The sequence below is a fragment of the Trachypithecus francoisi genome, unplaced genomic scaffold (genome assembly GCF_009764315.1).
Source record: "Trachypithecus francoisi isolate TF-2019V2 unplaced genomic scaffold, Tfra_2.0 Lachesis_group9, whole genome shotgun sequence".
In the NCBI taxonomy this organism is placed as follows: Eukaryota; Metazoa; Chordata; class Mammalia; order Primates; family Cercopithecidae; genus Trachypithecus; species Trachypithecus francoisi.
The window spans coordinates 47,859,802-47,878,261 of NW_022681474.1; the positions used below are offsets into that span (position 1 = coordinate 47,859,802).

General features: G+C 37.6%; 1 non-coding gene across 1 annotated transcript; it reads left to right on the forward strand.

Moving 5' to 3' along the window:
• Positions 1-17,000: 17,000 nt before the first annotated feature.
• LOC117082965 lies at positions 17,001-17,107 on the forward strand. The gene has a single exon (XR_004436878.1). It is a non-coding gene; the product is annotated as a U6 spliceosomal RNA (small nuclear RNA).
• The last annotated feature ends 1,353 nt before the right edge of the window (positions 17,108-18,460 follow it).

Consider the following 18,460-nt stretch of genomic DNA (forward strand, 5'->3'; position numbering starts at 1 on the left):
TTTCCTCACTTATAAAATAGAGGTACTGATATATATTTTACATAATCATTGGGAGGATTAAATGAGGCAATATGTGTTTTATGTAATACCTAGTGATTAACTGATAAAATACTAAAATAAAGCCCTAAATTTTAAATACTTCAACAATCTTGCAAAGAAATGGAAAAGAGAATTTGGTAAGGCCAGGGACAATATAGGAGCATAAATTTATGAGAGTTAGCTAGCAATGAAGCAGTTTAGATTATTGGACCACTTTCAGCTTCAGATGTCCTGAAGCTTCTGTAAATAAGACACTAAGTGCAAAGAAATGGGTTCAGCCTAAGCATAAATTCTGGTCTGACACATCAACACATGAATTTGGCATCCAAAATAGTCTATGCCTTCAGAAAAAGAGAACTAGTACAAATGAAGTCAAATACAGATATTGCTTGCTTTTTCCAAAGAAAAGCTAGAATATATAACAATGGGACATATTTAAATCCAAACACAAAAATAAATACACTATATGTGTACAATCTAATTATACCAATAAAAAGACAGATTTACAGAACAGAATTGATTTTTTTAAGTGATCTAACTACTCTTTGTCTATAGGAAACTTATTTAAACTATAATGATATAGGTAGACCAGAGACAAAAGAATTAAAAATATATATACCATGAAAACACTAATCAAAAGAAAACAAAAACACTTATAGTAAAATTAGACAAAATAGGTTTTAAGAAAAGAAAATTATCAAAGGGGCATATTACAAAATAATAAAAGTCAAATCATCTAGAAGACATATTTATTCCGTATATATAAAACAACAGAGCTACAAAATACATGAAGCCAACACAAACAGAACTAAACCAAGAAGACAGATCCACAATTTCCACAATTATAACTGAAGACTTCAACTACTCTCTCAGTAATTGAAAGAACCACTAAACGAAAAATCAGTTGTAATAGAGAAGAACTGCATAACATCATCAATCAATAGAATATAATTGACATTAATAGAAGACCTAACAACAACAGAACACACATTCCTTTCATGAATACATGGGATGTTAACTACAATAGGCCATATCTTTAGGTTGTAAAACACACCTTAAAAATGTGAAAGAATCTATCACTGAACAGAAGAGTGAAAAGAAAATAATAAAAATTTGAAAACGGAAAGGAATATAAACCTGTTGAAGTTTGTTCTCTGACAATAGTGAATTCAAACTAGAAATAAAAAAGGGAAAGATAAAACTATCAAAACACTTTGAAATTAAACACAATTCTACATAATCTCTGAGTCAAAAATAAAATCTTAGGGGAAATAAATATACGTAACTGATTAAAAATATAACATCAAAATATGTAGGATGTAGCTATAGCATTGCTTAAAAGGAAATCTAACATATTGTGTCTCTATTAGAAAGGAAGAAAGGTCTCAAAGTAAGAATCTAAGTCACCATCTAAGAAGCAAAAGGAGGGGGCCTCAAGCTTAATGACTAAAGGCATTTGGCACTCATGTCCTTCACAAAGAAGAACCAAAATAGCAACTAGATGATCACACTTTGAATGGAGCATCTAAAAGACAACACTAAAATTCTAAGGAGAAGTGAAAGAAAACACCTGAGTCACAAAAGGAGATGAAAACAAAGCATCAGCCAGCAAGATCAGCTGGTAGCCTGGAGATGCTCCCTAGTGGAAGGAAAAGGTAAGTGAGAGCTCCACAGTGGTCCAGATTCCCATCACAGTCTTGGAATTCCAGCCATGGGAGAGCCTGTCAATCATCAAGAATCCTGAGACTAACGATCTGCGTGGGGTTGGCATGACAACATTGCTCTAAAGAGAGAGCTCATGCTGGCCTCACACCCCCTGAGACCCAAGTAGCCACAGCACAGCACCATTTTGAAAACCCAGACTCCATCAGACTTCATCCTGTCCTGGGGCTCAACAACCCATGCATATCCACAACCCTGGAGCCCCACTGACATCCTCCCATGTCTACCCCAAGAGCTTCAGTGGTGCAACAGAGTTGCAATGGGGAATGGTCCCCAGCACTATAGCCCACACAGCATTCTGTACCTTGGGGAACAGGCAGTGCAGTTTCCTCAGGAGGCTTCTCCTATTACAAAATGAACCAAGGCATTTGCTCAGAGAGTTTTAAAGCCACCTCCCTGTGGCAGCTGTGACTGACAGTAACCTACCCATCCTCTCAGCAGTAGGGTTACTGTGAACTTCTGCATGCCTGGAAGACAGGTTCTCCTTGACGACCACCTACACAGTCAGTGCAGCCACCACAGACGGCCAAAGTGTGTGCTCCTCAGATCCTAAAAACAACTAACTAAGGCTGTTGCCACTGAAAGTGATTCTGCCTCCCCCAACAGCAGAGCTGCAGCACACTTGCAAGCTCACTGAAGACAGGCTCTCCTTGCCTGCTACTGTCACTGACACTGTAATCCAAACAAGTTGCACAGGAATCACCCCACATTGCTCACCATAGCATGTGTCCATGCATAGAAGTGGCAAACCTAAGGACAGGCCTTCTTGGCCTGTAACAACCCCTCTTCCCACAACAGCTTGAACATACTTCCTGATATGGTTTGCCTGTGTCCCTGCCCAAATTTCTTCTTGAATTGTAGTTTTCATAATCCCCACATGTGGTAGGAGGGACACAGCAGGAGGTAATAAAATCATAACTGCTGTTACTCTCATGCTATTCTCATAGTAGTGAATTCTCACGAGATCTGATGGTTTAATAAGGGACTTCCCCTTTTGCTCAGTTATCATTCTCCTCTCTCCTGCTGCCTCATGAGGAAAGATGTGTTTGCTTCCCCTTCTGCCATAATTGTAAGTTTCCTGAGGCCTTCCCAGCACTGCGGGAATGTGAGTCAAATAAACCTCTTTCCTTTATAAATTACCTAGTCTTGGCTATGTCCTTACAACACAATGAGAATGAACTAATACAGTAAATTGGTACCAGGAATGGGGTGTTGCTATAAAGATATCCAAAAATGTGGAAGTGAGTTTGAAACTGGGTAACAAGCAGAGGTGGGAACAGTTTGGAGGGCTCAGAGAAGCACAGAAATATGTGGAAAAGTTTGGAACTTCCTCGAAATTTGGAGGGCTCAGAAGACAGGAAGATATGGGAAAGTTTGGAACTTCCTAGAGACTTGTGGAATGGCTTTGACCAAAATGCTGATAGTAATATGGACAATGAAGTGCAGGCTGAGGTGGTCTCAGATGGAAAGGAGAAATGTCTTGGGAACTGGAGCAATAGTGACTCTTTCTATGCCTTAGCAAAGAGACTGCCAGCATTTTGCACTTGTCCTAGAGATTTGTGGAACTTTGAACGTGAGAAAGATGATTTAGAGTATCTGGCAGAAGAAATTTCTAAGTGGCAAAGCATTCAAGAGGAAGCAGGGCATAAACGTTGGGAAAATGTCCAGCCTGGTGATGTGATAGAAAAGAAAAAAAACTCCTGAGCTCAGTCAATCCACCTACCTCAGCCTCTCAAAATGCTAGGATTACACGCATAAGCCACCACGCCTGGGCAACATGGTGAAACCCCATCTCTACTAAAATACAAAAAAATTAGCCAGACATGGCGGTGTGCACCTGTAGTCCCAGCTACTTGGGAGGCTGAGGCAGGAGAATTTCTTGAACCCAGGAAGCAGAGGTTGCAGTGAGTCTAGATTGTGCCACTGCATTCCAGCCTGGATAACAGAGTGAGACTCTATCTCCAAAAAGAAAAAAAAAAAAAAAATTCTAAGAAGCAATTCAAGCCTGCTGCAGAAATTTGCATAAGTAATACAAAGGCAAATGTTAATCACCAAGACAATAAGGAAAATGTCTTAAGTCCTGTCAGAGACCTTAACAGCAGCCTCTCACATGAGAGGCCTGAGGGCCTAGGAGGAAAAAAAAAAATGATCCCGTGGCCTGGGCCCAAGGCCTTCCTGCTCTGTGCAGCCTCATGGCATGGTGCCCAGCGTCCCAGCTGCTTCAGCTCCAGCTGTGGCTAAAAGGGGCCAAGGTATAGTTCAGGCCATGGCTTCAGAGGGCTCAAGCCCCAAGCTATGGGTGCCTTATATGTGATGTGGGGCCTGCAGGTCACCCCTTCACAGGATAGCAGGAAAGAGAATGAGTGCCATCAGAGGAAATAACAGATGCTTATAAAACCATCGGATCTTGTGAGACTCACTCATTATCATGAGAACAGCATAGGAGGAAATTGCCCCCATGATACAATGACTTCCACCTAGTCTCACACTTGACACATGAAGAATTTTACATTTCAAGGTGAGATTTGTGTGGGGACAGAGAGTTAAACCATGCTATTCCACCCTGGTCCTTCCCAAATCTCATGTACTCATAGTTTTAAACACAATTGTGCCATTTCAACAGTCCTCTGAAGTCCTAACTCATTCCAGCATTAACCCAAATGTTCAAGTCCAAAGTCTCAACTAGGACAAAGCAAGTCCCTTTTGCCTATGAGACTGTAAAACCAAAAGCAAGTTAGTTACTTCCTAGGTATAATGAGGATATAGGCATTCGGTAAATACAACCATTCCAAATGGAAGAAATTGACCCAAAAAAGGGGGCTGCAGGCCTCATGTAAGTCTGAAATCCAAAAGAGAAGTCATTAAACCTAAAAGTTCCTAAATGATCTCTTTTGACTCCATGTCTCACATCCAGGTCTTGCTGATGCAAGAGGTGGGATACCACAGTCTTGGGCAGCTCTGCCCCTGTGTCTTTACAGGATACAGCCCCCTTCCTGGCTGCCTTCTTGGGTTGACTGTGAGCATTTGTGACTTTTCTAGGCACACAGTGCCAGCTCTTGGTGGATCTACCATTCTGGAGTCTGGAGGACAGTGGCCTCTTCTCAGAGCTCCACTAGACAGTGCCCCAGTGGGGATTGTGTGGCAGGGCTCAAACCCCACATTTCCCTTCTGTACTGCCCTAACAGAGATTCTTCATGAGAGCTCTGCCTCTGGAGAAAACTTCTTCCTGAACACGTATTTCCTTACATCCTCTGAAATCTAATCATTTAGATTAGATTTGTATGCATTAGAAATGTATGCATTTCCATACATCCTCTGAAATCTAAGCGGAGGCCTCAAAACCTCAATTCGTGACACCTGTGCACCCATAAACCCAACACCTAATGTAAGTCGTGAAGGTTTGGGGCTTACATCCTCTAAAGTAAAAGCCTGAGCTGCACGTTGGTGCCTTTTAGTCATGGTTGGGACTGAGACAGCTGGGACACAGGGCACCATGTCCTAAGCTGCACAGAGCAGGGGAGTCCTGGGCCCAGTCCATGAAAGCATTTTTCCTTCCTAGACCTCTGGGTCTTTGATGAAAGGGTCTGATGAGAATGTCTCTGACATGCCCTGGAGATATTTCCCCATTGTTTTGGTGATTAATATTCAGCTCCTGGTTACTTATGCCAATTTCTGCAGCAGGCTTGAACTTCTCTTCAGAAAATGGGTTTTTATTTTCTATTGCATTGTCAGGTTACAAATTTTCCAAACTTTTATTTTCTGCTTTCTCTTGAACACTGCCACTTAGAAATTTCTTCTGCCAGTTACCCTAAATGGTTTCTCTCAAGTTCAAAGTTCCACAGATCTCTAGGGCAGGGGCAAAGTGCTGCCAGTCTCTCTGCTAAAGCAGAGCAAGAGTCACCATTGCTCCAGTTCCCAAGAAGTTCCTCATCTCCATCTGAGACCATCTCAACCTTGACTTCATTGTCCATATCACCACCAGAATTTTGATCAAAGCAATTCAACAAGTCTTTAGAAGTTCCAAACTTTCCCATATCTTCCTGACTTCTGAGCCCTCCAAATCTCTAGGAAGTTCTAAACTTTTCCACATTTTTCTGTGCTTCTTCTGAGCCTCTAAACTGTTCCAATCTCTTCCTGTTACCCAGTTCCAAAGTCACTTCCACATTTTTGGGTGTCTTTATAGCAACACCCCACTCCTTGAACCAAGTTATTGCATTGGCCCATTTTCACACTGCTGTGAAGAAATACCAAAGACTGAGTAATTTACAAAGTAAAAAGGATTTTTTTGACTCAGTTTTCTACAGTGCTGTGGAGACCTCAGGAAACTTACAAACGTGGCAGAAGGTACCTCTTCACAAGGTGGCAGGAGAGAGAATGAGTGCTAGCAGGGAAAATGCCAGATGCTTATAAAATCATTAGATATTGTGAGACTTACTCATTGTCATGAGAATAGCATGGGGGAAACCACCCCCATGATCCAATTACTTCCACCCTGTCCTACCCTTGACATGTGGGGATTAATATAATTCATCGTGATATTTGGGTGGGCACATTGAGCCAACCATATTATCCCCTCTGCCGAGATTTCAAAGAATGTATGGTAAAATGTGGGTGCTGAGGCTGGAGCCTGCTGACAGGGATGAGCCCTCGCAGAGAACTTCTACTAGGGCAGCGACAAGGGGAAATGTGGTCCTGGAGCCACCACACAGAATCCCCACTGGATCACTGCCTAGTGGAGCTGTGAGAATGGGGCTGTATTAGTTCTATTTTATGCTGCTGATGAAGACATACCTGAAACTGAGCAATTTACAAAAGAAAGAGGTTTAATGGACTCATAGTTATACATGGCTGGGGAGGCCTCATGATCATCATGGAAGGTGAAAGACATGTCTCACATGGCAGCAGACAAGAAAAGAAGAGAGCTTGTGCAGGAAAACTCTTCTTTATAAAACCATCAAATCTTATGAGACTTATTTACTACCACAAGAACAGTATGGAGGAAAACCACACCTATGATTCAATTATCTCCCACCAACCGCCTCCCACAGCACATGGAAATTATGGGAGCTACCATCCAAGATGAGATTTGAATTGGGACCCACCCAAACCATAGCAGGGGCCACTACCCTCCAGACACAAGAATGGTAGATTCACTGGCAGCTTGCACCCTGCACCTGGAAAAGCCAGTAATTCAACAGCTTGTGAGAGAAGCCTTGGGGGCTGAACCCTGCAAAGCCACATAGGTGGAGATTCTTGAGGCCTTGAGAGCTCACCCCTTGAACCTGTATGCCCTGGATGTGGGACATGGAGTAAAAAGAGATTATTTTGGAGCTTTGAAGTTTAATGACTTCCTTGATGAATTGTGGATTTACATGGGACCTGTATTCCCTTTCTTTTGGCCCATATCTCCCTTTGGGGATAGGAATATTTGCCCACTGCCTATACCACCATTAAATCCTGGAAGTAAATAACTTGCCTTTGAATTCACAGGTTCATAGGCAGAAGGAATTTTCCTTGTTTCAGATGAGACTTTGGGCTTTGAACTTTTGAGTTAATGCTAGAATGAGGCAAGACTTTGGGGGGATTACTGAGAAAAGGTAACTGTATTTTGCAATGTAAAAAGGACATGAGATTTAGGAGGGGCTAGGGGCACAATGATATAGTTTGGATATTTGTCCCTGCCCAAATCTCATGTTGAAATGTAATCCCCGGTGTTGTAAGTAGGGCCTGGATGGAGGTGTTTACATCATGGGGGCAGATTCCTTGGTTTTTGTTATAGCATTGGTGATAAGTGAGCTCTTGCTCTGAATTCACATAAGATCTAATCACTTAAAAGTATGTGAAATCTGGCCGGGCATGGCGGCTCATGCCTGCAATCCTAGCATTTTGGGAGGCCAAGGCAGATGGATGACCTGAGGTCAGGAGTTCAAGACCAGCCTGGCAAACATGGTGAAACCCCGTGTCTACTAAAAATACAAGAATTAGCCAGGCAGGGTGGCACATACCTGCAATGCCAGCTACTCAGGAGGCTGAGCCACTAGAATTGCTTGAACCTGGGAGGCAGAGGTTGCAGTGAGCCTAGATCACACCACTGTATTCTGCCTGGGCAACAGAGTAAGAGTCTGTCTCAAAGAAAAAAAAAATATATATATATATGTGACATCTCCACCCCTACTACTTCCTTCTGCTTTTTCCACATTATATACGTGCTCCCATTTCATATTCTGCCACGAGTAAAAGCTTCTTGAGGACCCCCCAGAAGCAGGTGCCAGTGTTATGATTTCTGAATAGCCTGCAGAATTGTGAACCCACTAAACCTCTTTTCTAGTAAATTACCTAGTCTCAGATATTTCTTTATAGCAAAGCAAGAAAGGCCTAATACACAAAGACAAAGAGATAATTCTAAAAACAGCAAGAAAAAATTGTCTAGTCACATGTAAGGAATTCCCATCAGACTTCAAACTGGTTTTCAGTAGAAATCCTACAGCCCAGAAGAGAATGGAATGATATATTCAAAGTGCTAAACAAAACAAACAAACAAAAAAAAAACTAAGCCAAAAATACTATAGCCAGCAAATTATACTTTATAAATGAAGAAGAAGTGAAACCTTTTCCAGGCAAGTAAAAACTAAGGGAATGCCAGACTAGCCCTGCAAAAGACTCTTAAGGGGATTCTACACATTGAAGCAAAAGGACAGTATCTACCATTATGAAAACACAAAGGAACAAAACCTATTGATAAAGCAAGCAAAAAAATGAATAAGAGAAAGAATGCAAAGTGAGCACTAGCACCAAATAACAATGATAAATAACAGGAAAGAAATAAAGGAAGAAGGCATGCACAAAACAACCAGAAAAAAAGATAACAAAATGACAGGAATAAATTCTTACATATCAGTAATAATCTTTTTTTTTATTTTTTATTTTTTTATTATACTTTAAGTTCTAGGGTACATGTGCATGACGTTTATATCATGTATAACTCCCCAATGCAATCCCTCCCTCCTCCCCCCTCCCCATGATAGGCCCCAGTGTGTGGTGTTCCCCTTCCCGAGTCCAAGTGATCTCATTGTTCAGTTCCCACCTATGAGTGAGAACATGCGGTGTTTGGTTTTCTCTTCTTGTGATAGTTTGCTAAGAATGATGGATTCCAGCTGCATCCATGTCCCTACAAAGGACGCAAACTCATCCTTTTTTATGGCTGCATAGTATTCCATGGTGTGTGGAAAATTTAATCCATTTTATTAAAGATTATTACTGATGGAATCAACCCAAATGTCCATCAGTAATAATCTTTAATAAAATGGATTAAATTTTCCATTTAAAGGTATAAAATAGCTGAATGTATTGAAAAAACATGTCTCAACTACATACTGCCTACAAGAGACTAACTTCACCTGTAAAGATACAAATAGAATAAAAGAAAATTTAAAAGAACTTATTAAAACAAATAAAAATTTACAAAAAATATCAAAACCTATGTAATACAACAAAAGTAGTGCTAAAGAAAGCTTTATAGCAATAAATGCCTAAATCAAAAAATTTTAACGGTTTTGAATAATCAAGCTAAAATGTACCTCAATTAACTGGAAACACAAGAACAAACCAAGCCCAAAATGAGTGGAAGAAAAAAAATAATAAAGAACAAAGAAGAACCATACAAAGAATGAATGAAATAAAAAGTTGGTTTTTTGAAAGATAAACTAAATTTATAAATGGATGGCTACATTAACCAAGTAAAAAAGAGAATATAATCAAATAAGCAAAATCAGAAACAAAGAGAGAACATGACAACTGATAGCACAGAAATGCAAAAGATCAGCGGAGAGTACTACAAACAAGTATACAGAAATAAACTGGAAAACATTGGGAAAGTAAATAAATTAATGGACACATAAACCTACCAATCTTGAATCAGGAAAAATTAGAAAACATGAACAGACCAATAACAGGTATCAAGATTGAATCTGTATTCAAAAGTCTCCCAACTAGGAAAAGCCCAGAATGTTATGATTTCACTGTCAAACTCTACTAGACTTACAAAGAAGAACAGCAATTCTCCTAAAACTATTCCAAAAAATTAAAGAGGAGGGAATTCTCTCTAACTTATTCTATGAGGGCAGAGTTGCATTAATGTGAAAACCATACAAGGACACAATAAAAAAGAAAACTACAGGCTAATATTTCTAACAAACATAAACACAAGAATCTTTAACAAAATACAACCAAACCAAATCCAAAAGCATATCAAAAAGAATACACCATGATCAAATGGGATATATGCCAGTAATGTAAGGATGGTTCAACATATGCAAATCAATAAATGTGAGCCATTCACATCAAAATATGAAGAACAAAGCTATCTGATCATCTCAATAGATTCAGAAAAAGAATTCTATAAAATTCAACATCTTCTATGAAAAAAGCTTACAATAATGTAGGCATAGAAGGAACATACTTCAAAACAATAAAATGTGTTTATGACAAACACACAACTACATCACACTGAATGGAGAAAAGCTGAAAGCCTATTCTTTAAGAACTGAAATAAGACAAGGATGCCCTCTTTCACCACTGCTGTTAAACATAGTACTGGAAGTTCTAACCAGAGCTACTTAGCAATGGAAAGAAATAAAAGTCATCAAAACTGGAAAAAGAAAGTCAAATTATTCCTTTTTTCAGAACACATGTTCTTATGTTTAAAAAAAAAAAAACTAAAGTCTCTACCAAAATGTCTTAGATCTCATCAATTCAGTAATGTCTCAGGATACAAAATTAACATACAAAACTTACTATTATTCTAAGCTGAGAATGAACTCACTGAAAAAGAAATCAAGAAGACTAGCTCATTTTCAATGGTTACAAATGAAATAAAATAAAATACTTAGGAATATATTTATCCAAGGAAGTGAAAGACTTATATAAGGAAAATGGCAACACTGATGATATCAACTGAAAAGGACACAAATGGAAAGACATTCTATGCTCTCAAATTAGAAGACTTAATCTTGCTAAAATAACCATATTACCAAAAGCAATCTACCGATTCAATGCAATCTTTATGAAATATCAAAGCATATTTCACAGAAATAGAAAAAAAAAGTTATAAAAATCATGTAGAAGCAAAAAGTGCCCAAATAGCCAAAGAAATCTTGAGCAAAACAAACAAATCTTGAGGAATCACACTATCTGACTTCAAAACATATAACAAGGCTATAGTAATCAAAACAGTATGATATTGATATAAAAATAGGCACATAAACCAACAGAACAGAATTGAGAACCCAGAAATAGATTTACGTATTTTAGCCCACTGATTTTTGATAAAGGCACCAAGAACATGCATTGAGAAAAAGATATCCTCTTCAATAAATGGTGTTGGGAAACTGGATATCCATATGCAGAAGAATGAAACTAGAACTCTATATTTTACTGTATATAAAAATCAATTCAAAATGAATTAAAGACTTAAATGTAAGACTCAAAACTGTAGATCTTCTAGAAGAAAACACAGGTGAAAAACTCCAGGACATTAGTCTGGGCAAAGATTTTATGGTTAAGATCCCAAAAGCACAAGCCAAAAAGAAAAACAAAACTTGACAAATAGGACTATATTGAACTAAAAAGCTTTTACACTGCAAAGGAAACAACACAGTGAAGAGACAACCTGTTCAATGAAAAAAATATATATTTGCAAACTATTTATCTGACAAGGAACTAATATCCAGAATATTCAAGGAGCTCAAAAAACTTAAAAGAACTATAATAATAATAATTCAATTTAAAAGTGGGCTAAGTATCTGGACATAGATTCTCAAAAAAAAAAAAAAGACATACAACTAGCCAATATGTATATGAAAAAATGTCCAACATCACTAATCATCTGCACCTGTTCAATAGTGAGCTGTGGGTACTGAATCAGCCCAAACATGCTCTTCTGCTCTGCAGCGTTCAAAATCAAACACACTGATCCCAAAGTGGTTACTCCCGTGATCCACTTTAGTAAAGGTTTCTCAGGAAGCTGATGATATCAATCCAAAAAATGAATTTTTTTTTTTTTTTACATTTTACTTTCTCGTTTTAATGGTTACTTAGTTTTGACTCCCTCACCCCCGCCCCAACCACCCCACCACTGATTACCTTTTGGTAACCACAGGACTCAGAGTCATTTTATTTTGTCCCTGGCATAACTTTTATCCCTTCGTAGGTAGCTTTGAGACTAGCAATCTGAGCTCAGACAGACCTATACCCAAGCTTAGTGTAGTCTCAAAACTCAACCCAGCACTTTCTTTCTTTCATTTTAGCAATTATAGATAATACTAACCAAGGGATTGAATATTTTGCTTTTTGCATCTTAGTGTGCTTCTTCTTATGCATCCATTGAACCAAATCCCCAGGCATTTGAGCCATCTCTAAATTCCACTGGTAACTTTTAGCTTTTGTGAACGTGATGCAGCACAGCTACAGCTCTGTACCGTGGATGACCATGCAGTCACCCAGGAATCAAAGCTTTCTCATTTCTACCCTTTTATCTTTTCTTTTTCTATCCATTTAGTTTTATCTGTATCATTTTTTTCTTCATTGAAACAACCTACAAATAGCCTCTCAACTAGACAAAATTACTTTTACTTTAAGCAAAACCACATCTTAGTGTTTTCATAAACTTCTTTCTCAAAATCATATATTTTTCTGTATATAAACACTCTGTAGAATAGTTTCTCCTATATTGAGTAGCTTTGATTACAAGTATTAACTACTAGTCTAACTCTTAGTAACCCAAATTTCTAGTAAAAACTCTAGAAGTACTTAATTTACCATAGCATGACTTTCAGATTTTAGATCATTGAAGAGAATTTTGAAAGTAGTTTTATTTACCAAAGATTATTAAAGCATGTGAACTAACAGGCAATTGAGCTAACTTTTATTTTTCTAATAAATTATTTGATTTATGTGCTTAATTTCTCTTTAAGCCAATTGATTAGAGCTTGTTTGTGTATTTTATAGTGAAATATCACTTGTGTAGGACATAAATTAATATAACAGACATGTAGAAAGAAGTAGATCTTATGTTCATAAGGTTTTTATTTCCCAGTTTTCAAAGTTTCACCCCAACTTTAGACTGTCAATCTCTTAAATAGCTATTTTATGCCCTAAACAATTGTTAGGGAAGTAACTTTAAATTTGCATCTCCAAAGACAGGACTCAGGGGGAACTAGGTAGAAAATTTACATCTCAAAGACACAAAACTTAGATCTAAACAAAAGCAGGATTTGCTCTGTAAACTTTAAGCCATTCTCTTCCCCAGAAAGTTCCTAGTGGTTTAAGTGCAGAGACAGGTAAGCCTTTAAAAATTGAGATTTCTTTTAAATATGTAAATTATTTTTACAAAGATTTTCAAAGACTGATTTAGTTTGATAGGTGGTCTTTTCAACTTAGCTTGTTTCTTAGTTAGATTACTGATTTTAGGGTAGAGTTCTTTAAGGAAAGCACGCAGTTTTTAGGGTCTAACCCAGGCTTTTCTTATCCAGACATACAAAGAATTTAGCAGCGCCCTGTAGCAATGACCATCTCCTCCAAATAACTGTCCTTGGTCACCTCCAACACTGTAGCTCTTGCCCACCATCACGTTACCAACCATCAAACACACATCAAGGTCAAATCCTCTCCCAGTGTCAATCAATCTATGGTACTCCCCCAAAAGCCAAAGAGAATTCAATACAAAAGTGAGCAGAATTTTATCTGTCCACTTACAACTTTGGGGGTACCATGAAGAAAAACTGGTTTCTCCCCAAAAGAGAAATCTGGGGCCTTTTCCATTTTCCCCAAGGGATCCCAGGCTGTCATAATTCTTTCTTTTGTTGTTCCCTCATGTGGCATTGAGGATGGCAAGAGGAAGGAGGGACAGGCAGAAGGAAATAGAGGCACAGTCAGGATTCAGTTGACTGAGAAGTTTTAGAGAGAACAGAGGCCTTAAAGCAACACATAGATGTATGTATACAGCCCAGATATTAGTTTTAACTAAGTCAACTTTTTACTATCAAGCTCTTTAAAGAGACTTTTCCAATTGTAATTCCTACTGAAGCCATTTTACTTTGCTTCTGCCAGCTGGGCTTCTGTTGCCAAATAGGCAGTCCACAGAAGTGGCCATCTGCTGCAATGGCTGCTCATCACCATTCCTTACCACAGGGTGATAGATGGCTCACAGTTAACAATTTCTCTAAACATGCTGGTGTTTGCAAGGCATCCCTATACTCATGCAGAAGCATCTAAAAAGTAGAGTCACACTATTCCAAATAGAAATGGCTGCCACCTGGGATGTTCCCCATGGACTCCTTCCATGGTTGATTCTTTCCCTTTGCCCATTTCTTGGCCTCTCAGCTCCTGGTCTGCCTTTCCACAAGTTTCACAGTGGGCAGTTCTGTGCAAACCTACCTGATACGATTTGGCTCTATGTCCCCACCCAAATCACATCTCAAATTGTAATCCCCATAATCCCCACTTGTTGAGAGATGGACCTAGTGAGAGGTGATTGGATCATGGGGGTGGTTTCTCCCATGTTTTTCTCATGATAGTGAGTGAGTTCTCATGAGATCTGATGGTTTTATAAGCATTTGACAATTCCTACTCTACACACTCTCTCTTGTCTGCTGCCATGTAAGACAGGCCTGCTTCCCCTTCCACCACGAGTGTAAGTCTCCTGAGGTCTCCCCAACCATGTGGAACTGTGAATCAGCTAAACCTCTTTTCTTTATAAATTACCCAGTCTTGGAAAGTTCTTTACAGCAATTTGAAAATAGACTAATACACTATCCCAAAGTCTGAGGAAGCTGAGAAGTCAAAGAAAAAAGACTGACAAATACAGTTTCTTAGAAAGAAAGATTTAATAGGGACTTATGAACAGAAGCCATGTCTGTGTCTCAGGCAGCAGTGAGATGAGATCATGGATCCCTGCCTGGATTCACTTTATAAAGCCAACACCTGATACAAAAATTAAAGATGTTTTTTAAAGACTAATGTCCTTCATGAATAAAGATGCAAATATTCCCAAGAAAATATTAGAACATATAAAAAGAATGTATGCCACAACCAAGAGATTTTTTTCTTCCCAAGGATGAAAGTTTGGTTCAATATATAAAAATGTATCAATATAATTTATCACATTAATTTTTTAAAGAAAAAAATTGCAAGATACCAATTGATATAGTGAAGATATTTTACAAAAATAAATTGAAAATAAAACTCTCAGAAATTAGAAATAAAAAGAAACTTCCTCAACCTGATAAAAAGCATTCATGAAAAGCCTACAATTAACATCATGCTTAATATTGATATACTAAATGTTTTACTCCAAAGATTAGAAATAAAGCAAAGATGTTCACTGTTACCACTCATATTTAACAGTATGTTTCAGTCTTAGCCAGTGTAATAAAGCAAGGCAAAGAAATAAATCATAATGACTGGAAAGAAAGAAATAAAATTATTTGTAATTGCAGATGGTATGACAATTATAAGGCATCTACCAAAAAAAAGAAAAACAATTTCTAGAACTAATAAGTGACAAGGTCATAGGATATAAGAGAAATTCAAAAAAATTGAAAATTTCTATACACTAGTAATGAAAAATTGAAAATCAGATTTTAAAACACAATACCATTTACAATTACTACAAACAAGGAACACTTAAGTACATATTGAATCAAAAATGTAGAGAATCTACATTCTAAAAACTTTAAAATGCTGGTGAAGGAAATCAAAGATAACCTAAATAAATGGAAAGACAATGTGTTTATGTTTTGGAATATTCAACAGAGTAAAGGTGTCAATTTTCCTCAAATTAAAATATAAGCATACTATAATTTCTACCAAAATATCCAGAAAATTAGTTAGAAATACAAACCAGGTAATTTGAAAATTTATATAAAAGGCCAGATGACCTAGCATAGCCATAACAGACTATTCAATAAACAAAACTGATCACCAAACAAAATTAATCACTGAAGAATTTGAGCTAAGGAACTACTAATTTCTACAGGCAGAATAAAGCCTGAAAATGAAAAATTTATTCAGTGGGCCATAGCATTACCCTAATAGCCAATCCAAATAAAGACATTACAAGAAAGGAAATCTATAGACCAGTATCTCTTATGAACATAAACACAAAAATCCTCAGCAAAATATTAGCAAATTCAATACAACAATGTATAGGTCTGAACAGATATGTCACCAAGAACATTTACAGATGAAAAATAAGCATATGAAAAAAGTTCTCAGAACCATTTGTCGTTAGGTAATTGCAAATTAAAAAAAAAAAAAATGATGAGATACCACCAAACACCAGTTAGGATGGCTAAAATTTTAAAAATCATAACTGAAAATACCAAATACTGGCAAGGATCTGGAGCAACAGAAACTTTTGTTTATTGCTTGTGGGAGTGCAAAATACTACAGCCATTTTGAAAGAAATTTTGGCAGTTTCTTATAAAGCTAATGTAGTCTTATCATATGACCCAGCAACTATAGTCCTAGATATTTGTTCAATTGATTTGAAAAAATATGTCCCAGAAGAGGAAAAAAATGAAATGCAACCACTTTTCACAGCAAGGTAAAACAACATTAAGCACTCAGTATATTTCAATATCTGAGAAATTTATTTAAATTTTTGGCACAGGTTTAAAAAAATGTATCCCCCAACTGAACTGGAAAAATTAGAACATAGTCTGCTAAATATTTCTAGAATTCAAGGTACCTTTGAAAAGAATTATACATAGAAGAAATCTTTTAAAACAGAAGACTTAAAATCCTGTACATTTAAAAAGAGAAACAAAAGTTTCCTAGAAGGATGTACTAAATAGTTGATTTCTCACATTATGAAGGAACTGTCCTGCCCTCAACACTTCTCCACGTACATACAATTCACAAGCACACAAAATTTTCAGGACAAAAAAATGAGCATCTCTGGTTACCCAACCATATGTCTTATAGAGCAAACAGGAAAAATGCAGAAAGAAGACATGTATTTCCAAATTGAATCAACTTACTTACAAACATATTCTTTAAAATATCTGTAAAGTTGCCTCAAGGCAAAATAATCAGATTAAACAATTGGCTTTTAACCACAATATGTTAAGCAAATCATAGAGCTACCAGGATGATGTCTTCGGGTTGCCACCCAGGTACTATCACATACAGATGGGAAAAAAAAAAAAAAAAAAAACAGCCACGAATAGGAAGGAATTTGGGTGCTCAATTTGTCAGCACATATACTAAAATTGAAATGATACTGAGTAAATTAGCATGGCCTCTACACAAGGATCACATAAAACTTTGTGAAGCATTACATTTTTTGGGGATTCGATAGTTACTGTTTAATGGGTATGAAGTTTCAGTTTTGCAAGATGAGAAAGTTCTAGAGATGGATGTTGGTCATGGCTGCACAATATGAATGTGTACTTACTGCCACTGAACTATACATTTAACAGTTCAAATGGTAAATGTTATGATATTGTGCAAGGTGTCAGAATTGAAATGGAGTAGCTTGTGCCAAACTCTAACAAAATAAATAAATAAAGCCCGGAGGTTGAGAAGGGAGAACTCTCATATACACATGACTGTGAAAAAAAAATCTATTACAAAGATCCTGAAGGGCTCTTACGCATGTATGCGTACAACAAGAACGTTTGCCAAGGACTTTATAAACTGCAGTTTGCATCATGAGTCACAAGGACAGCTAGCTGGATGCACGAGAATACTTGTGTGACACACTGTCTCCACTAATGAACTGACATCAACTCCTGCAATAAGCCCCTGTGCCCAGTGTTCTCTGTTTTAAAACAATTACATGTACTTTTTTTTTTTTTTTTTTTTTTTTTTTGAGACGGAGTCTTGCTCTGCCGCCCAGGCTGGAGTGCAGTGGCCGGCTCTCAGCTCACTGCAAGCTCCGCCTCCCGGGTTCACGCCATTCTCCTGTCTCAGCCTCCCGAGTAGCTGGGACTACAGGCGCCCGCCTCGTCGCCCGGCTAGTTTTTTGTATTTTTTAGTAGAAACGGGGTTTCACCGTATTAGCCAGGATGGTCTCGATCTCCTGACCTCGTGATCCGCCCGTCTCGGCCTCCCAAAGTGCTGGGATTACAGGCTTGAGCATGTACTTTTTTCTTTTACCTTTAAAAGCTTCCCCTTGCCTTGTCCCTCTGGATATACTTATGATCCGCATAGCCCTTATAGCCTAGATTTGCAAATCCTCTGCACATTCGTGAATAAACTCATTACCTTTAGGGAATCTCTGTGTTTCTTAGGTTGACAATACATATTTTTTACCACAATAATACAATTTTTAAAAAGGATTTGGGAAATACGAAAATGATTCAATTCTTCCCAAAATTACCTTTCTAACTTAATTCCAGGTTTGTGAAATTTTTGTTTTCATGATTTATTTCCTTGAGTTAAAAAAAAAAATCTAGCCTGCTCTTTTTTAGTTAAACATATTTTGAGACAATTACAGATTCATATGCAGCTGTGAGAAATAATATGGAGAGATATCACGTACACATTAACCAATTTCCCCAGTAATAACAACTTGGAAAACCATTGTACAATACTACCACCCACTACACTAAAATCTATAGTCAAAATACGGAACATTTTCATCACATGAGGATCCTTCATTCACCTTTTTATTCCCATAGCCATTTCCCTCTTAGTC